The sequence below is a fragment of the Xiphophorus couchianus genome, chromosome 11, assembly GCF_001444195.1.
Source record: "Xiphophorus couchianus chromosome 11, X_couchianus-1.0, whole genome shotgun sequence".
Taxonomy (NCBI): domain Eukaryota; kingdom Metazoa; phylum Chordata; class Actinopteri; order Cyprinodontiformes; family Poeciliidae; genus Xiphophorus; species Xiphophorus couchianus.
The window spans coordinates 27,197,468-27,211,832 of NC_040238.1; the positions used below are offsets into that span (position 1 = coordinate 27,197,468).

Below are 14,365 nucleotides of genomic sequence, written 5' to 3' on the forward strand. Positions count from 1 at the left end.
CCACTGGTTCTAAGGGAAAGCATATGCTTTTTGGGGATTTTAAGTACAAAAGGGGTCAAGGGATCACCTGGTCAAGCATAGATTAGATTACCTGCATTACTTTAGTATTTGTGGGATTAGTACACCTCCTTATTTAACACAGTTCTCCATGTCTGGAAACGCAGAAAAAGTTAACATTGTGAAAAGTTTGAGTTTCCAGACTGTAAAGTCTCATTCCATCATGGGAAGCGGAAAAGTCAGGCTGTCTGGAAATGTAAAAGTGTATTTTTTTTTCCAGTGAGCACCTTGAGTTTTGGTTTGCCATATCACAAATTAGATTTCTTTTCTAATTGATTAATCATTTTAGTATTTTTTCACTCTCAAATGAAAAGGGACATTTTTGGCTTTTTAAATCCTTTTACTGATGGGTTTTAAAATGAATCCAACATTCTTAAACCCTTCACACCTAAAAGAGTTAATGGAGATTTTGAGGCTTTAATGTAAACGGGCTAAACAGGGTTTCGTGTAGATGCCAAAAATAAACTTTTATTCTTTTATCTTTTAATCTTTTATTACTATTTTGGGAAATTATTGGAAAATAAACACAAACTGAGATGTAAAGGATCTGGATTTAATCTTGTATAACGCCATCAATTTTATATATTTTTAGTATAGATTTTTACTGATCCAGGTCAAGATGCCAAAGAATAGTGAAATGGCCCTTCATCACCCTGGCGAATAATAAGCCACCACAATTACTGTGCTTCATTATATAATGACACAAAGTTTGTAATAAAGACAACTAGGGCATTTTTTTTTTTGCTTCATTGTGTTATAGAAAAAAAATCTTGACTCTGGAAAACATTTTGAAATGGGAGTACCATAAGAACCTGGTATTCAGATTATTTATATATTTGTTTGCTGTGCTCCTACCATTGACTGAAATCTGGGTGTGGTAAAGGACTCAGTCTCTGAACCTTCAGAGAAACTTAAAGACACTTTTAAAGTCAGCCTTCTATCACCTGAAGAACAGTTCCTGGCTCAAAAGACTAATGTCGCAGCAAAATTTGGAGGAACTTCCAGAAAACTGCAACACAACCCTGAGTTCCTTTAGATCGAAGCTTATAACCCACCAAGATTTAGAGTTGCCTTTGATTAATAGTAAGTGGAAGATTGAGCAACATATTTGATGTGCATTTGCGCAGTAATTTTGATCATGACATTTGACATATTGTAATGTTTATTGCTTGTTTCATAATTGATGACTGTATGATGTTTTTATGATGTAAAGCACTTTGAATTTTCTTGTTGCTGAAATGTGCTATACACATAAACTCAACTTGGGACAGAAAATAGGTGGAAACTGTAACAGTCTGATGTTAGTATCTGGACTGGCCCATGCTTTTTGCACAGTAACGTCTTCTACTCACAAAAACTTTGCACTGACTCAAAAACAGAGTTTTTGTATGTTCATAAAAATAAAAATAGCATTAAAGAAGCTTTGTTTCCACTTCTACAGTGTGTTTGATATGTAGCAGAAGCCCCTTCCTCGCCTGCACACAAAACACACCTTGTGAGCCGTCTCTCCAAATGAAAACCGAACGGGAATTAAGACCCCGTCAACTCCCAGTCAAGTTTGTTCCTGTTTCCTTCTTTAGATGCTCGCAACACTGCAGCTCCCCTGCGTGACGTGTGTTCAGAGCGATAGAGATGGGTGGCTCACCACCGAGTCCCATTCTGACTGGCGGAGTAAATTTAGATCTAATCTCCTTGCGCGCAAGTGTGTTTGTGCTTGTGCTCCTTTTGTAGCCCGAGAATGTTCACCTAACAGCAGCTTTTAAGTTGACCTTGTTGTGCTGTTTGCTCATCCACGGCTCCTGTGTACATGCGCGTTTTCTAGGACAAGACTGTGCCGGCTTCCCCGTTGGGTTTTCATTTAGATCTTGTGCGAGTGCGTTCGCCCGCACCAGCTTGTGTGCGTGTGTGCGAGAGCCAAACGCCATTCAGTGCCTGAGTCAAGCTGTGCAAGCTCTTTTAATCCCACGCCCCACTGCACGTAGGCTTGATTAGTGGCAGCAGTTATCTGTGCAGAAGACAGTCCGTCCTCCTTTAGCATTTGGTCAGGTCTGGGGCACTTGGAGGAGGGGGTGTCAAGTCATGAGAAAGGTGAACGAGAAGGGGAAATGGGGGCAGCAGAGGATGGTGGGATGCCTCATTAGTATTCTCAAGGAGCGCTCCTGCCAGCAGAGCAAATTGATTACTGCATTTTACCTGTATCAGCCTCCATGGCTAAGGATGACAAGGTACGGGAGCATGATGTGTGTCCGCATTCACCTCCCAACCTGCAGCACAAAAGGTGTTTTAGCATCTGCCTTTGGTGTAGCTTGTTCTAATACTCTCCTGATCACTTTTTCCCTCCGTTTACCATCTGATAGAGTTCTCCCTGTCTTCTTGATCTTCTTCATTACGGCAAAATGACTGTGGAAGTTGGGTGCTGCCCTCGTCTATCTGTCTCTGTCTCTGTCTGATTTAATGGTCAGTGGCTGACCGAGAGAGGGAAGACTCATTTCCTGTAATCCTTGGCCCTGTGCTCGTCTGCATCTCGGACAATTAGTGGGTTTCTCTTGGTTACGGAAAATGCAACCTGATCAATTTCGTCAACCCTTCAACCGAGTTCACGGTTTCCACCAAAGCACGCCGACAAACAAAGGAGTTTTTACTCCAGAGCTCTGCCAGTTTTCATTCTTCCTACTCAGTTGGGGACTGATTGCACCTGGGCTGCCAGGTGAAGGCAGTTAATAACAATTAATGTCTGCTTAGATGGAAAACCAGCCGTACTGTGAGTAATGACAAGCAGAAGGGACAGCCACTTACTTGTGTGCCTGTGTTCATCAGCACTTCTACTTTTCTCACCTTTAACTAAAGCAGCTATGTCACAGAGGACAGTTTCTTCTTCATTTTCATGCAGTCATTTGTTTCTCATACCCATTTTGTATTGTTCAGGGTCACAGAAGCAGGGGAGCCTATCCCGGCTGTCCTGTGGTGAGAGGCAGGGTACGCCCTCAACAGGTCAGCGATCCATCACAGGGATAAAGGAAAAAAACACGCACAATCACACCTACAGTCTGTTTTACAATCCCCAGTTACCGTACATGCATGCAGCTATAACAGAATAGCTGTTATTGGATAGAAGACATTTGAAGTATATCGCAATTTGTACTTCTTTTGCCCTTTGGGAGCCTGTATGGACAACGGATATATCTGCACTAGGACTGCAGCCATTTAATATTTTTAATTCAGTATTCTGTGGAATAATTCCTTTTAATAATCAAGTAATTTAATAAACTGCTTTTCCGAAAATCCTTTCTTACCTGAGGTCCTTAAGTCTGCAGACTTGCATACACGCACATATCTCAGCCCACCATCTGCAGTCTGTGTAGGCATTTATTCTTCACATATACCAAACTGTGTCCAACCTGACCAGGGATGAGTTGCCAGGATTGCCAAATTTAAAGGTTCCTGTTTATTTTGGGGAAGTGCTGGAGTTTGAACAGATGTGTGTAGAGAGAGAATAACCTAATACTCAGTGTTTTGTGCCTGAGGGCAACAGTGTACCTGCTGACAATCTCAAACTGTAGCCCTGTGTTCTTTCTAAAATATTTCTTTGACACTAAATCGATTGACAGACGAGCTCCTCGTAGATATTCTGATCTGGACATATAGAAGTCCACCAACTTTTGATTCCTTCCCCACAGCATGGAAGGATTATTAAAACATGACTGAATTTCCTCTCTGAGCTTGTTGGAAACATGCATAAAGATGCTCAGAACCTCTGACTCTTCCATCTGTGGGGCAATTTAAGAGATGTTTGTTTGATATTTAGTTTATGTATAATACTACTACAATGACAAATATAGTGTCTAACAATGTTAGTACTGAGTGTGTGGTTATATGGAATAAACAAAGCCTCAAGTTAGTCTTAGTCCTTTTTTTTCGCCCCTGAGCAACCGCATTCACACCAGAGTGTTGTCAGTGTGACCTTGTAGTGTTTAGCATGGCGCCTTCACTGATCAGAAAAATAACAGATGTTTAAGCTTTTGATCAAGTTGAAATTTGTCTGATTCCAGTCAGCAGCTGATTTCTTGGTGCAAATCTGGCAGAAACACTTTCACAGTTCACACAGCCTTTAAAGGAGATTGATCTTTGATGCTTTTACTGCGAGATCTGTAGTGAAAAGAACTGTGTTCACTGGGTCTTATTCAGCTTTAAAATGGGGATGGGATTAGTCCAGTCATTAGTGTATGATGATAGGCTAATCACCTATCACTTTGTTCACATGCAAAGTGAACAATGTTTGACTGCTGTGCAACCTGATCGATATCTTCAATGACGTTGATTTTATAACAATTCTGTCGCCATCAAGCTGCATCAGTGAACACATAATTTATTATTGTGTTAAAATTCTTAAATGTTACACTAGTTTAGTTGCAAAGTACCGTGTGTGCAGTTAGTTCCTTCCCTGCTGTTCGTGCGTGTGTATGTACCTTTAATTCAGTCAGGAGTTTGGGTCCAATCCTTGGATATGAATATGCAGCAAAATACCCAAAATGTTTCTGATTAGATTTGATCAGAGTCTTTTTGGAAGGATTTTCACTACTACTTTCTTTTTTTTTACTTTCAGACTGTTGTTTTATAATGCATAATAGTACCAACAAGGTATTGTTTTTATTTAATTGAGAGCAGCTGAGTAGCTTCTCCAAAGCTCAAACAATACCTGAACTATGACCCCAAATCCTGAGGAGTTGAAAATGAGGCTTCATGAATGCAGAGCAGGACCAAAGATCAGAAAGAGAAGGAGGACGTTCAAACTGTCTCTTCTAGTAATCATAATGAGCCAGGATCATATCATTGGATGATATGCGTTACAATATTTAATTCCTCTTTAGGTTAAATGTAAGTTGTTGGTTTTTTTATCCAAAAAGTTGAATAGTAGTTTATGTGATACTATGATGTTTAGAAGAATGTTTCTGTTTCCTTTAAGTTAAAATTGGAGATATGAAGGTAAACTCTGACTCCACTGATGGAAAGATGACTGGTTTTTCTTCACATGGACGCTCTAAAACTAAATGAAACAATTTTTATTTTCACAAATAACCAAATCCAACTTCAGAGGTTCAGTCGGAAATGGCATATTGGGCTAGTTCACTCGGGAAAGTTCTGTTCAGCCCAAGAGGAAAACCTAATAATACTTGGCCTTCATGTTGTAGCTCACATGTTTGTGCTCCTTGTTATATGTAGGTACTAAACGTAATGTGTGAACTCACTGCTGCCTGCAGTGCATCAGTAGCAAATATGCAAATACCAGCAATAATTTGTTATTTTGTTTATTCGAGTTTTAATGTGAAAACACACTGATCTCTTATGTTGAGGTGGTATAACAGGTTGGGACCATATGATTTTTGATAGTGCCCAGGTGCATTTATTAGTTCAACATAATTAGTGATCTGAAGACATGTCACAATGGAAAAACACCAAGTATTAGACAGTCACGCATGCACTGCATAGCTAAAATCCATAATATTTTCATTTCTTGGTAGTTAGGGGGTTTTTTTAGTAAAGAACAAAAATGCATGCTACTTCAATCACAACTTGTAGTAGGCTATAAATGCAATCATCTTTCAGGTGGATTATAATTTGAGTGGTTAGCCCTTTAAATGTCCAACACAGCTAATTAGACATTCTCAGATTAAGAAATATTTTTGATACCTTAGAATATCCAGCTGTAGCTTAAGAGTCGTATTTACACCCTTTTAAAAAAATTGCAAAGAATCAGCTTTTTTCCAATTCTTTTTCTCCTCATGAAACTGTGTAGTTTGAATAGTGACATGATGATGTTTGTTGTGAATTACGGCTAAATAATTACTTCATCCTGTAGGCGGAAAACCAAAGTAGTGCGGCCTTTCAGGCTATCTTGACCAAGAGCCTGATAGTTCTCTGACCCTGGGTCAATGCTATCAGCGTACCTAGCCAGTTGTACTTTCAAGACACTCTATGTTGGGTTCTTATAGTGATCTGGATGGTTTGCAATGCATTTGGTGTGGAACCCTTGTTTGAATGGCCTGGCTGAAGTTGAATCTACCGTCGTCGTGTCTCTGAGCTGCTACAGCAGCAGGTCACGGAGCCGTTTCTATGACCTTTAGAACGTCAGTTCTCTAATACGACCTACAACTCTGCTGTCATTTGCTGGTTCTGTGATCCTAACTTTCCTTAAGTAAGCACACATCACAGGATACGACAGGCTTGAGTCGTTGACTCTTGAAAGTCTCATTACAAAACCGCCCTGTGCAACGTTCAGTCAATATGTATACAAGTCCATGTTCATTGTTATTCTGCCTGGTGTCAGTGGAAAATAGATTGTAGCTCTAATGATGGCCATATCAACTCATTTTACCAGCAAATCCTTTATTTATAACCTAATGAAAATCGAGTGGTGGTGGAAGAGTGAAAATCTAGGACACTTGGTTTAAAAAATATATGTATTTTTTGAAAGTGATGAATGTGACGGAGCATCAGTCCCTTACTTACCGTGTCGCCAAGTACATCACTGTAGCTCTGTTTGTGTTAGTGAAATGTGCACATTTTTAGCTAAATAAAGCCTGTATTGACTAATTTGTATAATTTTTCATTTTGTTAGTATTGGAGACCACTTGTGTACTCTATCATACTGGCCCTGTTGGGTAACTAAATTCTGCTTTCAAAATGTGTGCATTTTGGTTAAAACAAAAGTTGAATTCAGACTTTTACTATATTTGTAAATGAAACAAAATTAGTTGAATAAAATGACTCTAATTTAAAGATTTCCATCCATCCATCCATCCATTGTCTGTTCACCCTTGTCCCTAATGGGGTCGGGAGGGTTGCTGGTGCCCATCTCCAGCTACGTTCCAGGCGGGAGGCGGGGTACGCCCTGGACAGGTCGCCAGTCTGTCGCAGGGCTAAAGATTTCCTGATTTTTATTTTATTTTTTTAATTCTATGCTTGATACCAATCTAGGTCATTTAAGTATTGTAGATATCAAGTATTTATGAGGTTTAAGGACCACGGCCACCTGTGAGTAGCAATAATCTGCAAATGCTTGAGACCCCCATCTAACACTTATAACTGCCTATTGTAATAGTTCATATACCAAAATACACCTTAAATAGCCACAGAGGAAACTATCTAGTATACAGGAGCTAATGTTTATACTCTTTCTTATCTATGCTCTTGGAATCAGCTTGCTTGACAGTTTTTTTTCTCTAAACATGCCAACATTCAGGGTGAAAACCCATAGAATCTCAGGAAAAACAAAATGTCCATGAACTGTAATCAATTTTACATGCTGTGAACACATAAAGATTGAACAAATTACCTTTTTTTTTTGTTTGTTTTGTTTAGAAAACAGTCTTACAAATTGTAGTGACACACCACATTGGAGCTGACCAAGTCACAAGCAGCAGCCACCAAAAGGTATCAAGAGTTAAAAGTTAGCCAGGGACTTCAACACTGTATGTGATCATCACTAGTTGTTTATAATTATCAATTTACTCTTTCATATATAGATTCCAGTACATGGCTTTGGTTTGTCTCATGTTTTGGTCTGCGTCAGTGATGATTTGGAGAAAACGCTAATAATACTTCAAAGGAGTTCACTTCCCATGCTTATGAATCAAGACAAGTTGAGTGGTCCAAGTAAATGGCCTAGAGGAACTACATCTGTAACTTCGTATCTGTGCAAAATCCGTGTAGAGATCAGCATATTCCCACACGACGCAGTTTACAGATGTACGGACGCATTCATGGTGCAAACTTGATTTAAAAGTTATGGTTAGATGATGAGACTGTGGAGATAATGAAGTCTGGAGCAATTTTTGCAGCTGAAGAAGCTTCCTCTGTTTGAGAACCAGAGCAGACACCAGGTCTCCTGGTTATTGGCATGAACTATGTTCTGTGAAACAGACCAGTGCTGCTTGAAAGAGATTCTCCATTAAAAAGTTAAACGCAGTTGTCATGTGCTTTATTGGGTCAAAATTGCATAATTGTTTCAAAAGATCCATTTAATTGTTTAACTTTGAATCAGGCTGTGTTCTAGAAGATGTGTGGAAAGGTACAGCCACAGAGTTTTTGATGATTCTAATGGAATATTCCCTCACATATCTTGGTGCCCTGTAATATAATACTCCAATCCCACCCAAAGCAAGCATTAGGATGATTTAAACCAGGAAGTAGGTCAATGAGAGCATTATGAAAGGCAAAATGATAGCAGAGATACGTCCTCCTCTCTTTCCATCACTTAGACATCCATCGCAGCTCGGCTATAACACTCCCAAACCATCCCGAGTTACCCACAGTAAAAAGAAAAGAGCAGCACTCTCTTTAACCCAATAAAGCCAGATATCTTGCTGACTCACAGCAATGGCCTCCTTAGGAGCCATGCCAGGGATATTATGGAAATGATTCATTAAAGGCCAAGGTTTTTAGCTGGTTTTATCCAGCTTTCAGGGCAGCCTGACAGTGGGACATTTGATCTCAATTGCAAAGTGGCCCATTTCCCTCAGACATCATCACTGCAGTCAGTTTCAAGGGCCCAACTCTGCCTCTTAGCCTGCCGGCCACGGGGCAATCAGCTGTTCCCATTTGCAGGCCCATGTTTACAGATGGAAAATGCATGTTGTTTCGGGAGGGAAATGAGCGCCATTTCAGACTTGCGATGCAAGCATAAGATTACCTCTGAGCCCTGGTAGAAATGGATCAGGTGTGGACTGATGGCAGCCACGGCTCATTAGGAGGGAATGTGTGTGTGTGTTTAATTGATGCACTAATTCTCAGCCACTCAGGAAATGGCCCTTGGGTGGGTCTTCCAAATGGCACACAAATATTTACCATGGATGCAAACATCTTTGGAAGCCCATCTACTCGGACCTGTTTAGGCATGTAGAGTGCGGTGAAAGTGTGTCCGGGTCTGTGATACAGCGCGGTGATATCATCTCTCCATCCTCCACCACTCAGCTGGCCGCTGAAACAGTTAGATGACTCATCAGCGTGGATGAATTCCTTCAAGCTCTCCCTTCTCTCAACCTCAAGAACTCCTTGTACTGATGAGTTCAGATGAGGTTAAAATCCGCCCCCGCGCTTTTCATGCTAGGCCAGATTCAGCCAAGAACGTTCGCAGTCAGGCCCTCGTTTAGGCCAAAGTCTTAAACGATACAAACTAGTCATCAAACACCGTCAAAGGATTCTGCTTTTGTTTTTTTTTTCAGTACATAGCCCATGGTATCTCGACTTCTCAGCTCTGATGTATCACATTTCCGTTGTGATGCTGTACATCCATCTGTTTCAACGTGCGCACATGTGGGTGTGTGTGTGAAGCATCTTGTTTAGTCAGTGTGTCTAAAGGAAATGGGTCACAGCGCCCTAGTTCTCATTGTGTGGGCATGCATGTTTCAGCGTATTCCCTTTCAGGTGTTGTTTTGTCCCGATTGACTTATCTGCAGAAACATTGACTTTCTCCGGCTCCCCTGCTGTTCGGCGGCATGTTGCTCTCTTGTTTACCTTTTCTCAAGGTTGAACAAGAGCTTCTAATTCCACCTTCCCGTCACTCGCGTGCACACGCACGCGCTCGCGGAGGTCTCGGAGCAGCCGCATTTGGTCCGGCAGCTTATGTTTTGCCTTATTTAATCATGTCAGGCCATATTGAATTTACAAATAGCGGTCACGCCGCATGTGTAAGGGAGCTACCCTGTTGAGTGTGTGCAGCAGTGCTAGGCTGCAGATTACATGATATAATAGTGTTTAGGCATCGCCTCCCCTTTTTAAATTCCTTTAACCTTGACTCCCCTTAAATGCAGGGAGAACACATCTGCCAGGCTGGTGTCAGACATTAGGAAGACACACTGCTCAGGCAGCATTGTCACTTTTTATTAACGCCCAGAGCTTTGCATGGACACCAGCTGTTGCATCAAGTGGAGGAATCTTGGCGGGATGAATGACCTTGACTTTGTCTGCCGCTGCTTCGGCTCTAACCCCCGCTTAATTCTTTTGTTTGCTCTCATACATTTTAAATGGATTACCACTCTTGACATTGAAGGTCATTTAGCAACTAAGTTCTTGTGTGATTAAAGAAGAGTGTTAGCAGCAGGTGTGGCCATGCTTATATTGGCTAGCAAAGATGGCAGAACTTTTAAAGAGTCTCTGGTAAGTGTGACTCTGGTCCTAAAGATGATCAAACACAGTTCAGGATCTTAAAAAACTGACATCCTTCCATGTTCGCATTTAATCAGAATCTTACTATTCTGTGGAAAGACGGCTATTTTTATTTCTCTTTTTGTTGGCTGCCCCTTTTAGAGTGACACCCTGGGTGGCGAGTCATATTGCTCGCATCGAAAAGAGTCACTGAATGTCAAGGTTGACCAGGACATTCTGATCGTATGTTAACGTTTAGTAAATGTGAACATCATCTAATTTCTGTTAAAACTGAACAGCAGCAGTTTGTTCCACTTCTGAAGATGTAATTTAAAGCGTATCTATTAAGATATTTTTGTTTTAATAGTTCCTACGTTTATTTGATATTTTGATTATCTTCTCTGAACAAAAGGAGACGTATTGACTGGAGAAAGTAATTGCTCATTTTAGTAATAGTTATTAGTAAAACTGCTCATTGAGCAGAATGTTCTAACTTTATGCTGTCTATAGAATATGAAAGACCTAACAAGCTAATATTATCTAGTTCATTTTGATTAATATTATCTAGTTCATTTTGATTACTTAATTAGACAGATTTGAGCCTTTTAAACAATATTAATACAATTAATTGCATTTTTTTTTTTACATAAAATAGTCTGGAGTCTGAACCTGTGTACTGTGTTCCTGGTGCAGGTATAAATCTGTCACACAAACAAACAACAGCAATGGACGACATAGCGGCTTCTCTTGGCCCGCTGCGGGTCATTTTTGCTACAAGAAACAATTAGATGGAATGCTGGAAAAGACTATTGTGTGCAAGTTGTGCTAAAAGGAGTTGGCCTATCAGCAGAGCTATTCAAGCCTAAAATAGCATCTCAGTGCTAAACATGTTGCAGGAAGCAGAGACGTCCCCAACACTGTCAGCGTTCACATTTCTAAGAAGTTTTTTCTTTTATTAGAAGTTCTATGAATGGGGATCTTGAAAAACCTAAAAGCTGAACAACATTAATGATAGCACTTTGCACCAATCTGATGACTGAATAACCTAAATATCAGATTAAAAAGCACAAATATCTTTGTTGAGCTACATGGCTATTTAGTGAATAACTTGTCAATATGTAGTCTTCAATTAAAATATCATTGTGATTATTAATTAAAGACCTTGCAGTTAAAATTTTAATCGAGTCACACCACTAATAAATGCACACACATACACACCGGCCTTCTGGTGCTAACATGCACCTTACTCTTTGGCTGGAGTGCAGTGACCTTTCCTGTTGCTGATGCCTCTTAAGTAGCATAGGAGTAAAATGAAAAGAGAGGGAGAAGGAAACAGATGAAGAACCAACCAGCCAGGAGATGATGAAGCCGCACCCTCCCCATCACTAACCACCCCTTGTGTGTGTGTGTGGCAGACTGTAGGGGTAAAAATCACTTTAGAACGGTGCCTGCTCTGTCATTGGTTGACATTGTCAAGGATAATGGATAATCACCACAGAAAGTGTGGAGCTGCTCGCTTGTGCCGTGGTGTCCCGCTGTGGGGGGAGAGGGGGTGGAGGTCAGGCTTTTTGGGTGCCACCACCATTGAGATGACATGTTAACAGATGTGTAAGGTCGTTCACAATGTATACAGCAGAGGAGATAATGTAATAGTAATGCACACATCACAAATTCTCAGTGAGGAGAGGTGGAGCGCTGTGTGCTTTAGTGGTTCAGTACAGAGGACAGCTCCCCCTATATTAAGGTCAGGTGTTTAACAGACATTCGTCACTGTGGAGATTTTTGTTCCCATTTGTTTTTGTAAAAATGTTGTCTCTTGGTTGCCATTTCTTTTTCTTCTTTTTTTTGTCTGAACAAGCAAAAATGCAGAAGAATACCTGATCAGAAAAATTATATTTCTGCTTTGACATGCCTAGTTGCCAAATTGTCTTAATTGATAAGGGTAGAAATTTACCTGAAAATTAATCAGAGAGGGATTATTATGGTTTTTAAAATTAAGTTTCATTGAAACCTTGAAAGTTGAAATATCTGAGACTTCTGGTCAGACACAGGCCAAGACTGACGCAGACTTCTGCTGTCTGAAAACGACTCCAATCTCAAGCGCGCATTGTGCTGTTATTCAAGCTGAAAATTATGATTATTAACACAGGAAGCTGAGGTAGGAGGCGGGGCACTGCCAATTATCTTTCTATGTGAACCTGAGAACAGAATGTGTAAAACATTTTCAGTCAGTCACAATGTAATGGAAAGGAAGGCAGTTTGAAAATCAATCAAATACATAATTTAGGAACCTTTTGTCACTTTTTAGTAGTTATTCATTACCAAACTAAACACAATCAATCAATCCAGTTTATGTGTAGAACACACTTCAGCAACAAAGTAGTTCAAAGTGTTTTACATTATGAAGAAATAAAAACATAATAAACCTATCATACCAATTATGAAGCCAGAAACAGACATTACATTTAGTCAAATATCAGCATTAAAATAATCAATGCACAACAGACCACAGTTACTCTGATGTAGCTAAAATTCACAAATATTTGAGACATCCTCTTTTAAACTGCTTATTTTAAACCTATTTTAATAGGTTATACTCCAAATATACATTAGTATTTTCAATGTAAACCAAGAGTGGAGTTTTTTTTCCACTCTTGGAACAGTCAATCACCGCCAACCTGTAAATTTTATCTGCCATTATTTATCTATAATCCATTCCCTAACATTCTTGTATATTCTGTATAATCTGTATAATCTGTGCATATAGCTCCCATATTTATATTTATACACAATATCTACAGTATATCTCTTTGCTATGACCCCTTATAGTCCATACATACATAGTCTTGTACATCTGTGAATAAATATTTATATCTCGTAGAGCACTTCTGGATAGATGCAAACTACATCTCGTTGCTTGTACTTGTGACAGTGCAATGACAATAAAGTTGAATTCTATTCTATTCTATTCAAAGGAAATTAATTGCGCCCTTAGATCGGCTACGTTGTGAACACTAGCCTGTAGCGTATCAATTAGCACTGCGCCTAGGTATTTCAGCTTCCCAGCTGCATTTTCTTTCAGCTTTTTTGAATGTGCTTTATGAAAAAAAAATACAATTAGGTGAATTTTCTACAATTAATTTACAAATAATAAACGATGAATAGGCAGGGCTCCACTGTTTCCTACTTAAACATCAGACATTTACTCGAAACACTTTATGATGTCCATTCCAAGTATTTGCTTCGTTCAGAAAGATCAGAGGTTCACCGCCACATCCTATATTTCCCATTTAAGTAACTATCGACCTATTATTAAAGAGCCATCCAGTGCAAGCATGGTGACAAAATTAAAGCTGGCTTCACATAAATCTTTGAAGTTTTTGGCTCTAGTTGTTTTACGTTAGTAAACGTTGGCTTTGGTTGGCCTCTCTTTTTGATTAATGTAAAGTTTGTGGTGTCTCCAGGTGAGAAATGAGCGGCTTATCACCACTTAACAGAACCTCACCTTAAAAATCCTGAATTGTCTCTTTTAAAAGAATTGTGCTAATTTCTAAAGAAAAACTGAGTGACCAATGGAAAACTTTATAAATGTAATTGGTAAATGTAAGGATTGAGTTGTGTAGGAACGTCTATACTGCAGTGGTACAATATCCACTGAAATATGTCTTTGGGCAAAAAAGGTGGGCTGTGACTCCAACGTTCTCTGGCAGCAGCAGAGAGAGTGTGTCTGTGATTCCTTTCCATTTCCATTTGACCCTGCTGCTCACTAGGCGTTCCAGTCCTGGCATATTAGTCATCTTGCCAAGGTAAACATGTTTACATGTTGACTGCACTGATCAAATCGGGCATTAGGGGTATTCCATCAGGACGGTGTTAAACCCACTGGCGGGAAAATAGTCTTAATCCAGTGTAGCTAAGATTAGCATGATAGCAGACGTCAGATGGCCCAGGGTGACCAGGTTGGCTCTTTGTCATTTCCAAATTTGGGTCAGCAGTTCAAAGATGGTCTTTAAACTGTAATCGATGGTGACGGAGCGTTCTCGGTGGACTCGTTCTTTTCACTGCTGTCGGAGCCTGAAGAAACTTAGCATGTGAAGTTTTAGTTTGAGAAAGCATTAAAGAGGTCGATGTGATTGTTTCCCTTCTGCTACTCAGATTTAAATCT

General features: G+C 39.9%; 1 protein-coding gene across 1 annotated transcript in view; it reads left to right on the forward strand.

Annotated features, from left to right (window-relative positions):
* Positions 1-14,365, forward strand: part of nrip1b (nuclear receptor interacting protein 1b) — a 55,571-nt gene that overhangs the window by 30,676 nt on the left and 10,530 nt on the right. The window lies entirely within an intron of this gene.